General features: G+C 45.4%; 1 protein-coding gene and 1 pseudogene across 5 annotated transcripts in view; one reads left to right on the forward strand and one right to left on the reverse strand.

Annotated features, from left to right (window-relative positions):
• Positions 1 to 12821, reverse strand: part of Fyn (FYN proto-oncogene, Src family tyrosine kinase) — a 203793-nt gene that overhangs the window by 137344 nt on the left and 53628 nt on the right. The window contains exon 1 of one of the 5 annotated variants that reach the window (XM_075945311.1): positions 11051 to 11273. The exons of 3 other annotated variants lie outside the window; for them this stretch is intronic. The gene's annotated coding sequence lies outside the window, so the exon portion shown is untranslated. Of the gene's footprint in view, positions 1 to 923; positions 1015 to 11050; positions 11274 to 12821 lie in introns of those variants that run through there. One more of the 5 variants, XM_075945303.1, reaches the window with a different exon arrangement.
• LOC142860441 (tubulin alpha-1B chain-like) lies at positions 3255 to 5159 on the forward strand (annotated as a pseudogene).

Raw genomic sequence — 12821 nt, forward strand, 5'->3', positions numbered from 1 at the left:
TTGGGTACTGTGGGGTCCAGTTAGGACCAAGGTCAAGCAGGGCTCCAGCTGGCCTACAGACTGAAGAATGGAGCAGACAGATAAGGTGACACGGAGAACATGGGGGCTACAGATGCAGCCGTAGACAGTGGGCTTTGTTCTCATGGCTTTCTAGCCCCAAGAGGCTTTCTTACTGATGCAACTAACTCTAAAGAAAGATGAAATCATCAACTTAAGCGTAGTCCTCACCCTTTACCAAGGAAACATCTTTGCAACCGAGACTATTGCAGAAAACCACAACCAATCTAAACACAGAGTTGTGGAGCCCAGTCCCAGCGGGTGTCCAACTCCTGTACCTAAGGCTCTGGAAGGACTGAAGAAAGGGGGCAGGAAGGCAGTAGAGTCAGGGAACCTGGAAGTCTGCTCTGAGAATGTGCCTCCTAGGAATGTCAGAAGCTACAACCATAAAGTCCCAACAACAACACGACTCCCTAAAACGCAGCTGTGCAAGGCCAACACTAGACATGTTAATATCTAATGTTATGAGATGGAGGTGAGGGAGCCAGCAGGCCCCCAGCCTACACAAAGAACTACAGGCAACATAAGACACGTTGAGGATGGGAGAAACAGTCTTCCCCAGGGAAGGGCACACGAATTAGTCTCCCAATACAAAACAGCTAGCTCTGAAATAGATATACAACTAACATTATATATAGACTGATTAGGGTATATTGAGGATAATGTATGTGCTATTAATCAATAATTAATATGAATTATTAATATATCTATCTACAATTAATAAAAAAAGAGGCCATGAATTTGAAAGAGCAAAAAGGGATACACGGGAGGCTTTGAAGGGAGAAAATGGAAGGGGGAATGATGTAATTACATTACAGTATAAAAATACAATAAACATATTTTTAAAAGAGCCATAATCTTTTTACCTGGGGTAACTTGATGAGGCCTTTGTTCTGGCAACTGAAAACAAGTTCTGACCGAGACAGCAGCCCACAGGGCTCTCACAGGCTGACGCGCAGCTCTAAAGACTGGAGAGAGACTGCGGAGAGACATGAACTGTGGTGGCAGGAGCTCAGAGACCAGCAAACAGACAGGCTTGGGGCTAAGCTGGTTGGCGTGAGAAAGGAAGTAGAGCGGTCAGCGCTGTGTCTCCAGGAGTATGGGAAGGGCCTTCAGGAGAGCAGGGTTCTGACTTCCTAGCAGGAGGGGGCGGGGCCAGGCCCCTGGGAGGGGGGGGGGCAGCACAGCCGGCTGCTAGGGCTGTGAACTCAGGTCCTCAAGGTTGCGCAATGAATACTTCACTGACTGAGTCATCTCTACAGCTTCGAGAATGTGTCTTTATTTTTTTTTAATTTTAGAGGATAACAGTAAGTAGAAATGCCTGCATTTGGGGTAGACAATATTTCTGTAACTATAACTAGTTGCTGGCCCAGGAAGAACATTTGAGGAAAGAAGAATAAGTATGTGACTCCCTTAATGGGTGGGAAAGGGGGGGTGCTAGCTGGTGCATCTGGTGCGTGAAGACAGCTGCTGGCTTTCCAGGTAGCCCAGTTGGCCAGCAATGGTAGTTTCAAAACCACACACAAAAAAAAAAAAAAAAAAAAAAAAGAAAGAAAGAAGAAAAGAAACCTTTGTTTTAAGAACCTTCTTAGTGTGTGGACAGTGCTCAAAAGTATATAAAAGGAACTGCATGGAACTGAACTTGCCCAAGAACAGCTTTTTCAAGAGCTTCCTGGATCCTCAGATGGACAGGCTTGGGGCTAAAGTGAATGAGTGAGAAGCAGAGCAGCTGCAACCAGCGCTGTGTCTCCCAGAGTATGTAGGCAGCTTCTGAGAAAGCTCTGCAACCATCAGTTTGTAAGAGGTGTTTGAGAGAGCAGGGTTATGACTGGGCCAACAGGAGGGGAAGGTGCCAGGCCACTGGGAGGAGGCAGCACAGATGGCCATAGATGCTTCAGGGGAGTAGAGCAGAAATGCCCAAGGCAAAAACCTGGGACTCTTTCGTCTAAATGAATGTGTTAATGGCTCCCGGGGAGCGGTATGAGAGGGCTTAGCACATATGCCTCCTCTACTGTACTGGCTGTAAATAACCCATGTGCTTGTCTGTGCCATCTGCTTGGTGTGCATTTTGTGGCACTGGGGAGAATAAAAGGAGGCAGAGAAAGAATGGTTACTAATACTTAAGTTGATACTCTGAAAAATCAAACAAGCTTACGCAGCTAGAGTATTATTATTATTATTTAAAGTGGTTAATTAACCCAGAAATGTTCCTTTTTCTTTTTCTATGGGGTGTGGGGGCAGGGCAGTTTCCCAAAGGTCAGAGAGCAGTCACAGACAGAATGAGGCTAAAAGACAAACCTTCTGTTACTGGATTTCACACATCTTGAATTAATCACACGTAACCAATCGCGGCTATTTCTTCATCCGGACACAAGAGCTGTGTGTCACTAGCTTTCCTCAGAGTAATATTTTACAATTATCTCTAAAATATCATGTTTAGATAAAAGACACTCCGAACACACACGATGTTTTTGTAGAGGAATCACACCCTCCACAAGTCCCGACTGCACGTGACTGGATACTGACTGCCTTCACACACACTACTGTGAGACTGCTCACCCATGTTTTAGTTCCTCACAACTATAGAACGTAAACGATCCATCCACCAACACAGCTACCGAGGGAGCATTCACTCCACTGTCCGCTTCTCACGCTAATCAGAAGGCACCTGCCTGCAAGAGTGCTTTAAACCCACAAACTTAATAAGCTGCAAGGAATTTCCAAAGGTGGATCTGGACTTTCAAGATAAATACTTGGTGTCTGCCCTCTTATAGATGTGCAACTCCCTGTCACTTTGAGATCTGAGAGACTGTATAGACTGGGTGTGAGCCAATGGCTGGCTAAGAAATTTAACCTTGACAGCAGCGTGAGTTTCATTTAAGCCTGTGTCTCACCTTGATGGGATCCCCAGAAACAACCGAGGTTGAGTCCCAATACAATGTGTCCCCAGGGTAGCTCAAAGGCTCTGATGTCTGATGGCTTTCCCTTCAGATGGGCAGAGGGGTGAGGACAGTTATTAAGAGCTGAATGCAGGCTACTTATACCCCACACATTGTAGATGAGTGAAAAGTTCTAAATGAGACTCCTCGCCTCTCCAGACCTGAGTTCTGTCATCTACAGTGAGAACCTAACCCTGTCTCACAGGAGTCCCAAGGAGCCTCAGGGGCTCAGTGAGGTCTTCACATGGTAAGCTCGCAATGCGTATCACTGGGACCGTCATTGTGTGGGTGCAAGAACCGACTTGGATCCCAGGATCCCAGAGGGAAGGAGGTCTTCCTTGAAGCCCAAACAAGCATGAGGATGGGTAAGGAGTTCCTACTGCTAAGTTCCCATGATAGAAGTGTCAAAAAACTGTCCTAGTGAGACAGGGGCTGAAGCGGCATGCACGCCACCTGAAAGCAGCTCTAGCAAGCCCTCAATGCTCGTCCTCACCAACAATGGGTGCCTCGCTGCCATCCTCACGGCTTAGTTCTGTAAGAGACTGAGCAACACTTGCTGTAAGACGCTTAGGGGAAATCCCTTATCACACACTTCAAACACCATTCTTAGGAAAGACTTCAAAAATAGGTCAAAACAGCTAGGCGTGGTGGCACCCGTCTTTGACCCCAGCACCTAGGAGGTAGAGGCAGGTGGATCTCTGTGAGTTTGTGTCTACAGAGTGAGCTCCAGGTGAGGGAGGGCAACCTGATAAGACAGTGCCTCTAAATAAATAAATAAACAAACAAACAAATAAATAAAATGGTGACAGGGAACTAAAACGGAACCACTCCCTGCTCTCCTGCAGGCCCTTCCCGCTCTGCTCCCTTCCTCATGCCAACCAAGCCTGTCTGTTTGCTGGTCTCTGAGCTCCTGCCACCCGCCGTCTCTCTCCAGTCCTTAGTGCTGCGCGTCAGCCTGTGAGAGCCCTGTGGGCTGCTGTCTCGGTTTTTCAGTTGCGAGAACAAAGGCCTCATCAAGTTACTCCAGGAAAAAGATTATTGCTCTTTTAAAAATACATTTATTGTATTTTTATACTATAATGTAATTATATCTTTTCCCCTTCTATTTTCTCCCTTTAATCCTCCCAATAACTTTACCTGTGGCCACTACACCATTTGGCAAGGAAATCATTGACCTTGTCTTGGACTGAACTCTCAAGCTGGCTGACCAGTGCACGGGGTCTTCAGGGCTTCTTAGTTTTCCAGAGCTCTGGTGGGGGAACTGGCTCTGGGTCCACCTCCCTGCTGAGGGAGTGGCTCTCGGCTGAAAGAAGTCCAAGCTGGAGCTCTCCATTTGCCCCGCCCTCTAGGTTTCCACTGCTATTGCTGAGCTCTGCAATTCCATCCTTACCACCCATACCTCCCTGGGGCACTATGATTGTACCTTCGTGGGAGACAAGGAGACCATCTATGACAGCTGTCACAGAAACCTTGACGCTGAACACCCAACTTACACTAACTGCCTTATTAGCTAGACTGTGTCTTCCATTACTGATTCCCTCAGATTGGATGGAGCCTTGAGTCTGACAGAATTCTAGACCAACCTGGTGCCCTACCCTCACATCCACTTCCCTCTGGCCACAGATGCCCCTGTCATTTCTGCTGAAAATGCCTGCCATGAGCAGCTTTCTGTAGCAGTGACTACCAATGCTTGCTTTGAGTCAGTCAACCAAATGGTGAAATATGACTCTTGCCGTGATAAATGTATGGCTTGTTGCCTGTTGCACCATGGTGATGTGGTTCCCAGAGATGTCGGTGCTGCCTCTGCCACCATCAAGATCAAGCGCAGCATCCAGTCTGTGGCCTGTTGTCCCACTGGTTTCAAGGTTGGCACTGACAACCAGCCTCCCACTGTGGTACTTGGTGGAGACCTGGTAAAGGTCCAGAGAGCTGTGTGCATGCCAAGCAGCACCACAGCCATTGCTATGTCCTGAGCTTGCCTAGATCACAAGTTTGACCTGAGGTATGCCAAGTGTACCTTTGAGTATTGGTTTGTGGGTGAGGGTGTGGAGGAGGGAGAGATCTCTGAGGCCTGGGAGGACATGGCTGCCCTAGAAGGATGATGAGGAAGGTGGTGTGGATTCTGTTGAAGGAGAGGGTGAGGAAGAAGGAGAGGAATACTAATCCATTTTTTCCAGTCCCTGGATCATGTCAAACTCCCAGAACTTCAGCTTCAGCATTAGCTGACAGGCATTGATGCTTCTAATTATATTCATTTTGTGATCATGTGTATCTTTTCCATGCGTTCCTGTAAGGTTTCTTCCAAGATGTCTCAAAGTAAAAGCTTTAAGACAAAGAAAACAGAAAGAAAAATCTAGAAAGATTCAGAGTGGATGCCTGTCTCAGAAGGTTGCACTCGGGGACTACGAGACAGCCCTCCCCATTCTCCCAGGAGCAATGGTTGTGTGGACTGGCTTCAGTGGCAGCCTCCTCCAGCCAATTAAACAGCCTGAACACTTCCCAAATAACAAAGACAACAGTCATATTACTGACTATGACTGCATGATAAGCAGCAGATTTGAACAATGAGTTCGGAGGAACTAAAACATTCAGAATTTTAAACTGTCTAAAATACTACACTTAACTTCAGTCTAAGAAAACTTTTGTTGCAAATAAATAACACAATAAAACCATGTCAAAAAAGAAGAGGAGGAAGAGGAAAGACTTGGGAAACCACTCCCTTTTATTGCTGAATAATGAGATCTATACATTTGTTCTGTACAAAGTGTGGCGTATGTTTAATATAGTCCCACTTCTATAAAGTATGTAGCGAGACACAAACACTGGACATTTCTAGATGCTGGAATTTCAGGAAAGGAGCTTTATCCCTTTCCCATCACTGAAATTTCCTACAATGAAATCCATTTCCTACAAGATGATAACAGAGTGTCTATTATCTTAAGTGTCATCAAGAGCGTGTGACATCTTTATCTCACAGCATCGCCTAGGTTCACAAGCTGGGTACCACTATCCTTGCACACGTAGAAGCAGGCCATTCACACATGAGCAGTGGGGAGCTGGAACTCATGATTGCTATGCTACTGCTGTACTGCACATGGAGCTGGTAGAGGGGGGAATCCCAACATTTATAAAATACCAACACTACCTAGCCAAGTGGCAAGCTAAATGGAGACAATATACTTGTTTTAACCTTGTAATATTTATATTAGTTATTCTTTAAATACCTTTGATGTTGCTGTATTTTCACAACCATAGCATCTATTTGAAAACAAACAGAAATTAATCAAATTAAAGAAATGCCATTAAATTCTAAGGGTAAATCTTTGCTAAGAAAGATTCACTACTGATCTGAAACATAATCACAGTTACCAATGTTAAAACCAACTCCATTTAAGGTAGTGAACACATTCACACATTTGCTTACAGTAACAAGTCAGGAGCTGTAATAGACAACCTTTCTTTAACTCGAACCTGACTGAGAAGGAAATAGACACAGCAACAGAAAAGCTCCCTTTAGGAGGAATACAATTAAAACTCAAAGAACTGGTACTCCAGAGATCACGTGGAGGTCGTGACTTCTGAGTAAAAGCTTCCATTCACTGGTACAGAAGCTTGCTGCTATATCCTAGAACTCAGCACAGTGCCAACTACATGATCAGAACAAAAACTAAAAATAAATTTGCTGAATGAACAGCAGCACCATATACAAATTATTAAGATACAGTTACACAACTGAATAGGATTTTTTTAAAATAGGAAGATCTAGATGATTCAGAAACTAATGTTTTATGTTGTTGTTGTTAATTGTTGTTGTTTTTTTTTTTTATTTAATGGGGCCAGGTGCCTCAAGAGTAACAGAACTATGCTGTCTGCTGAGGAGTGGTCTTTACTTTTTTATCTTTGTTTTTTAATGCAGTGTGCTAGATATCTCTGAATTTTTTTTCAAATGACTACAGGACCTGGAAAAGCTGCTATCGATGCACAACATACTGCTATTGATCTCTTTATGTAAATATCTATCTACTTGGATATACTGTTTGAAGTTTTGAAAACATTAGCTGTGCTATCAGCGTTGGAAAAAGGATGGGATAAATCCGGACTGGCTGAATATAGAGGACAATGAGGAATACTGAGAACTCAAGAACAATCGCAGAGGGTTTTTGATCCTACTGCACGTACTGGCTTTGGGGGAGCCTAGGCAGTTTGGATGCTCACCTTAGGAGACCTGGATAGAGGTGGGCAGTCCTTGGGCTTCCCACAGGTCAGGGAACCCTGATTGCTCTTCGAGCAGATTAGGGAGGGTGACTTGATCGGGGGAGGGGGAGGGAAATGGGAGGCGGTTGCGGGGAGGAGGCAGAAATCCTTAATAAATAAATAAAAAAAAAATAAATAAAATAAAATTCCAATTTCCCTATGAAAAAAAAAAAAAAAAAAAAGAAAAGTATCCCGGTTTACTGTGTTGAGTTGGCATTGTCCATAAATTAACAGCCATACTGATCTAGAAACATTCATTTTTCCCATTTGTAAAGGGTTGGTACAGTGTACTAAACATGCCAGGTCTTGTCTACATTACAAGATTACAGAAACTAATATTCTTTAAATAATGAAAATTTGTAATGTAAAACTATATTCAACAACCAAGAACCCACGATGCTTCATTAACTGTTCAAAATCGCTTGTACACTAACCTACAGACTTTAAGGCCCACGAAGGAAATCCTGTGTCCCTGGCAGCAGATTCTCAGGGCAAAGGATAGGGTTTGGATAATTTCTATCTTTTTCTCTGCATTTTTCAATACTGTTTAGATTTACAAACAAACAAACAATACCCATATACTTGCTATTCAGCTGACAGTGTTCCTGTTCTTGAAGTATTTGTCCAACCATTCGAGCTTTGGAGGGAACAGTATCAAGGTTCAGCTGACAACGAGGACAAACTTCAGACAACATCTTCCTGCTTTCTCAAATACCGTGTGAATGAAGCACTCTTTTCTGTGAGTTACTCCTATATACATGCCTCTAACATACATTTTACAACAGCAGCACAGATGCGCCCGTTACCCTATTAAACCAGCCTTGACACCCTGTACCGAACCGCTCCGAGTGTGTCCTTCTTCGTTTCCTGGCTGACCATCACAGCCCAAGGATGACCTCCCGGGTTCTGTATCTAAATGTATTCACCATTGATAGTCTCCATCTGTCAGCTCCACACACAAAGACCTCAACTCATTGGACAAAGAAACAGTGCTCTTCTCGAAGGCTGGGTGAGTCTGAAAGTAGACGGCCTGTACGAATTAATAACCCGTGCTTTCTTACCATTCTTCTCTTTCAGTCTAAGGGAAAATGCGAGCATTGCCTGATAAACAAACGCTAAGTGTCTCCTTTCAGAGTCCATCAAGAGCAATGTGTGTCCTTCGCTGGGGTGCTAGCCTGGTTCCTACAGTGCTGGGCTGCAATTCTGGCCAGCTTCAGGCTGGCCTCTGAAACCTTGCATCCATGCACGTGTGCCCTGAAGAATCAGCCAACTGTGAGAAGGGCAGAGAGAACACAGAGGGCCTGATGACTGGCAAGTGGCCCACTCTGGGTGCTATTTATCTGAATTACTGAAGTGTGATGAAATTTACTCATGCCGGGCTGAAGCACGGAGTTCACCATGCTGAGAATAAGCTTTGTGCTTTCAATCCTGCTCAGAGATGGCAAGGTGGAGGCTAAGAGAAACAGAGAACTATTATGGCTATACATGGTCCTTCTAGCTCCTAGGTGCGGCATCAGTCCAGCAAGAATGGGGAGTTCCTGAGGACAGTGGTAGCTGGTGCCCAAGATGCAAACCATTCCATATGCTTGAGGCATAAGAGCATGGGGTTAATCTGATTCAACTGACTATGGCCTTGATATAAATACTTTTTCTTTTTCCTTTTTTCTTTGTTGGTTTTTTTTTTTTTTTGAGATAGGGTATTACTTTGTAGCCTAGGATCTCCTGAACTAAGGGGCACAGGCTCCTCTACTTTGTCTTTCTTTCTGAAAGGTATGTTGGCATATGATAATAACCCCAAGTTATGAATGCAAGGTTACCTTTCCACTGGATGTGACGGATCTTTGTAATCGTGTTTGATTGATGTCAGAACCACTCATTTACAAGATGCTGGTGGACCTCTAACCCGTACTGTCTGATTCCCAGCCTGCCGACACAGAGTCCTGGCTGTAGGCTGCCTCGGGGGTCTGGCTCTGTCTCAGGCATGGGACCTGACCCCAAGCCCTGCTGCTGCGCCACCGCTGACTAGCTTCCTCTGATGCTGCTGGCATGTGCCTGCCCTACAAGAACTGTCTACTCGTGAGCTGCAGCCATTTCCTAAAGGATAAAACAGCAAATAAACAGCACAGACCATGACCTCAAGCTGTCAGGCTGCTGGGGTTTTGTTTTGTTTTTACAAACTGTGGCATTTCTGCAGTTCTGATTTACAAGTATCACTTGACCCTTACTTTCCTCTTTTCCCATTTCTTTAACTGCCTAACTCAGTCCCCCGGACCTCCCCATTGGTGCCTACCACACCCTACTCAGATCCTGGTTCTAGGGTTCATTCAGTCCCACAGACGTCCCCAATGGAGCCCACCACACCCCATTAGGACCCTGACTCTAGGGTTCACTCAGTCCCATGGGCCTCCCCATAACAGCCCACCACACCCCGCTCAGATCCCGGTTCTAGGGTTCACTCAGTCCCACGAACCTCCCCAGAGCAGCCCACCACACCCCGCTCGGACCCCAGCTCTAGGGTTCACTGAGTCCCACAGACATCCCCATTGGAGCCCACCACACCCTGTTAGGACCCTGACTCTAGGGATCACTCAGTCCCACTGACCTCCCCATTGGAGCCCACCACACCCCACTCGGACCCCAGGTCTAGGGTTCACTCAGTCCCAGACATGCCCATTGGAGCCCACCACACTCCTCTCAGACCCCAGCTCTCAGGTTCATCAAGCTTCAAAAATGTGTTCTTACAAAGTTCACCAGCAACCAACCTCTGACCTTTAAGACTAAATGACTTCCTTCACCAGCTTGACTATGACCCTCTCTCACAGAGGCCCCGAAACCGAGAGCAAGTCAAGTGTTCCTTCTTCTCTCTTGCCGCCTGAGTCCCCTCCACCCAGCCTTGCCTCAGCAATCCTGAAGAGAAGTAAAATGAAACTTCCCAAGGAACCGGTAAAATCCAGTACCCTCCATAAACATGGGGTATCTGTATGGACACAGCCACCTCACTTCTTTTTTTATTGTTCATGTCATTTGAACTCTTATTCCAACGTACAATCTGGACTCAGAGTCTCCAACTAGATCACCAACTGTTGTCTCGTGACAGCGCCTGATCCTGAAAATTCCTTCCTCTCCATCCACCTTTAAAGCACAGCTCTTGACCCACTTTCTCCAGGACCTTCACGATAGTAAACAGAGCTTCACGGTGCGGTAAGCCTGAAGCAGATTTCAGTTACAAACATACACACGTGCGCGCGCGCGCACACACACACACACACACACACCTTCACCATAGCAAGCAGAGCTTCACCATGCAGTAAACCTAAGGCAGATTTCAGTTACACACATACAAGCGCATGCACCCCTTTATCATAGCAAACAAAGCTTTACTGTGCTGTAAGCCTGAGGCAGATTTTAGTTACACACATACACATGTGCACACACACACACACACACACACCTTCACCATAGCAAACAGAGCTTCACCATGCAGTAAACCTAAGGCAGATTTCAGTCACACACATCCACATGCATGTAGGTGCATGCACATGCACGCACACATACGCACACATACACACACACACACACACACACACACACACACACACACACACACACACACACAGCAGAGGCCTTTGTAGATCCAGTTTCCTGTTTCTTCATTGTCAAATTTGTGCTGACTTATTTTTCAAGTTTGTGCAAGTAGGGGGTTGCATGAGCAATGATTCCATTGCACTCCTGGTAACAGCCCCACCTCCCTACTTTCTTAAATACCCAAACAAAATTTTAAAATAGTCCCACATGCTTACCCTTGGTGTCTCCTCCAGAGGGCCTGGCGACAAGAGCTTTTGAGACTACTTAAAAGCCTCATTTCAATGCAGGAGAAAGAAACACATCCACATCTAACAAAAATAGCTTAGGGATCAACTAAACACCCAAGTCACTTTCTTCAGCTCCTAAACCCAAGAACACTGCAAGACCATGACAGGCTGGGAAGGCATCCCCAGCTACCAGAGGACAGATGCTTTCTTTGGTTTCTTCTTTTATCAGAGCTATTAACAGCAGCAGGACACTAAATGAAAACCTCAGCAATAGGCTCCCATTGTATCTGACAAGGCTCACTTCATGAACCTCAGCTATTGCCTACTGAAGGGGCCCTGTTCTACCAAAGCCCTGTTTATACAACCAACCACTGTGCACTTACACTCCCTTTAAAGATAGATGATACTTTTATGAAAAATGAATTGCATACAAAAGACTTATCTGTTTTGGCAAGATGCCAAAAACATAAACTCATTCAAAGTATGCAAAACTAAACCACCAGATACCAATATTCCTTACAACCAAAAGAGGCGGCATGCGAACTTCTCTTTGAATCGCAGGGTAGTTACGATCCGCTATTGGCTCCTCATTAAGATGAGGAAGACAGAATTAATTCAAAATGATTAGGAAATGGCCCGAGAAGCAGATTACCTGTAACTTATAATAAATATACTAATATGTTGACTATGGAGCTTAGAATATTGAAATTTAGATTGTTATATAAATTTTATATACATAGTTAAATTAGAATGGTCTAACTGAAGGGACACCACCACCACACTCCCTCGCTGACTTGCTGAATAAACACCGGCAGGTACTTTGACAGAGGGAGACAGGCAATGACCGCTTCAGACAGCTCACAGTCCATGGAAAACAGACACACGATCATAAGTGCGGCAACATGGTAAGTACTATGATTATTCAAATGCCATGCCGAGAAATAGCAACACTCGAGTAGCTGGGAGAGCACAAAGTACACAAGGGAGGGATTGGTTTATGCCAGCAGGGTCATCGCTAATGTAGAACAGTTCCACATCATGATGCTGCTTATGTTAACCTACAAACTGTATCACGGGGGAAAGGATCCGGAAAAGAAACCACATCCAGGGGTTAACGATGGACTCTGAAAAGGGGGAGGGACAGTGGTTTTAAGTTTATTTTATGGACAGGAGTATTTTGTCTGTATGTGTGTCTGTGCACTGTGAGCTTGCCCAGTCCTTGTGGAGGCCAGAAGAGGGTGATGAGTTCTTTGCAACTGAGTTACAGGCAGTGTTGAGCTGCCCTGTGGGTGCTGGGAACTGCATCCAGGTCCTGTGCAGGGGCAAAAGGTTCTCTGACCTGCTAAGTCATCTCTTCAGCCACAAAAGGTGGGGCTTTTATTTTTTTCTAACTTCATCTACTGCTATATTATCTGATTTTTAAAAATGACTTTTGGGTCCTTGTAAAAGGACAAAAATAAATAATCACTCAGGCAGACAGTGTAGGAGGAGCAAGGCAGATCGAAGAGGTCGCCAAGGAAGAGTCAAGGGAGCCCGAAGAGGCCGGCGCTGAGATGGGAGCAGACCAACCACACCGCAGCCCATCTCCCTGATTGTGAGAGCTGATCTGGAACGTGGCCGTACCAGTGTGACAGGGTGAGAAAACAGGATGTGGGGAATGAGCTGCAGAAGGTCACAGGCCACAGGACAGGTGACAGGCTGGAGCAAGGCGAGTTGGGAACAAGTGAAACTAGCCACTGTCTCTGTCTCTGTTGTGTCC

The sequence above is a fragment of the Microtus pennsylvanicus genome, chromosome 1 (assembly GCF_037038515.1).
Source record: "Microtus pennsylvanicus isolate mMicPen1 chromosome 1, mMicPen1.hap1, whole genome shotgun sequence".
In the NCBI taxonomy this organism is placed as follows: Eukaryota; Metazoa; Chordata; class Mammalia; order Rodentia; family Cricetidae; genus Microtus; species Microtus pennsylvanicus.